Here is a 1,884-nt window from a genome sequence, read left to right as displayed (position 1 = left end):
CTAGTGTAAAAGTCACCGAATTGTGGTCACTGTCCCGAAAGTGCTCACCTACCTCTAATTCTAACACCTGGCTTGGTTCATTACCCAGAACCAAATCCAGTATGGCCTCATCTCTTGTTGGCCTATCTACATATTGTTTCAGGAAACCCTCCTGCACACATTGGAGAAACACTGACCCATCTAACGAACTTGAGCTATAGCTTTCGCAATCAATATCAGGAAAGTTAAAGTCCCCCATAAAAACCATCCTATTTCTTTCACTCTTCTCTTGAATCATCCTCACAATCGTTTCTTCTACGTTTCTAGGACTATTAGGAGGCCTGTAAAAAACTCCTAACAGGGTGAGCTCACCTTTCCTATTCCTAACCTCAGCCCAAACTACCTCAGATGGCGAGTCTTCATCCATCGTCCTTTCCACAGCTGTAATACTATCTTTGACAAGCAATGCCACACCTCCCCTTTTTTTACCCCCACCTCTGACCCTACTAAAACATTTAAACCCTGGGATCTGCAACAGCCAATCCTGTCCCTGTTCTAACCATGTCTCCGTAATAGTCACAACATCGAAGTCCCAGGTACCAACCCACACTGCAAGTTCACCTACCTTATTTCGTATACTTCCTCCATCTTCCTTTCTTCAGTGATTTATAAAATCGAACTAAGCACCGAGCGATGCTTCCACTAAGGAGTAAACCATAATAGATGAAACCGCAGTAATTCCCAACAGGAAATAAAAAGCTGGTCACCTCCCTCCAGTTTTCAAACAAACATTTCACTTTACACAACCAATGCAAGAAAGCAGAGAAGTACAAATGAATGTGCTACTTCTGTTCCAATGGTCATCTGCTATACTATGTGACTGTTCCATTATGGAGTTAGTAGTAAAAGCTGTCCTTTCACATACCTCTGTTGTTACACTTAGAATAGAATACACACCAGAAGAAGCTGTAAAGGTAAGAAAACAACAGTAAATATCTTTTTCAAGAATTGCCAAGGAGAAGGAAAAAAGACAAAGCACGCATTTCGTCATACACAATGTCAGGACTACCTAGGGAACTTCTTCACAGCTCATGAAGAATAATCATTATTGGAAACACAGGCACCCATAAACAACAATGACACAATGACTCGACCTGTGGTTTAATGACATTGGTTAAATATTGGCCAAAACATGAGGGAAGAATACCTCGATCATGGAATCTTTTCCATCCACCTGAGAAGACAGACAAGAGCAGATGATAAAAATTAAAGACCATCAATCCACTTTACATTGACATGTAACACAGCAGATTTCTTAAAATAATTTGCATAATTTAGTTCACTTCGATCCCCATATAATTAAGAATAGAGCCTATTTCTTTTGCCATCTTTTATTAATTTAAAGACGTCATGAATTATGTTGTTAAAAACATGTTCATTAAGTGATGCAATAAAGAGACATTTTGAGAGTCTAGAGTTGTTATGGAGCAGAGGTTGGGAAATATTTCAGCGTATTTCCCATCATTTGTGTTTTATTTCAACATATTGACCAATATTTGGTGGATGCAGTGAAGGTCTGCTGTCACTCTGGATAAGAAATTCCAGATGTAGTGGTGACTGAGTGGAAGATAACAGCATCACATCCTACTTGGTTTCCCAACATTGCCCTCTGAACTTAGAGTCATAGAGTCAGAAATGTATAGCATGGATACAGACCCTTCAATCCAATTTGCCCATACCAACCAGATATCCTAAATTAATCTAGTCCCATTTGCTAACATTTGGCCCATATCCCTCTAAACCATTCTTATTCATATACCTATCCAGATGCCTTTTAATTGTACCAGCCTCCTCCACTTCCTCTGGCAGTTCATTCCCTACAAGCACCATCCTCTGCATCAAAAC

The sequence above is a fragment of the Chiloscyllium plagiosum genome, chromosome 12, assembly GCF_004010195.1.
Source record: "Chiloscyllium plagiosum isolate BGI_BamShark_2017 chromosome 12, ASM401019v2, whole genome shotgun sequence".
Classification (NCBI taxonomy): Eukaryota; Metazoa; Chordata; class Chondrichthyes; order Orectolobiformes; family Hemiscylliidae; genus Chiloscyllium; species Chiloscyllium plagiosum.
The sequence above is the reverse complement of the archived record's forward strand: the minus strand, read 5'-3'. Positions refer to the sequence as shown.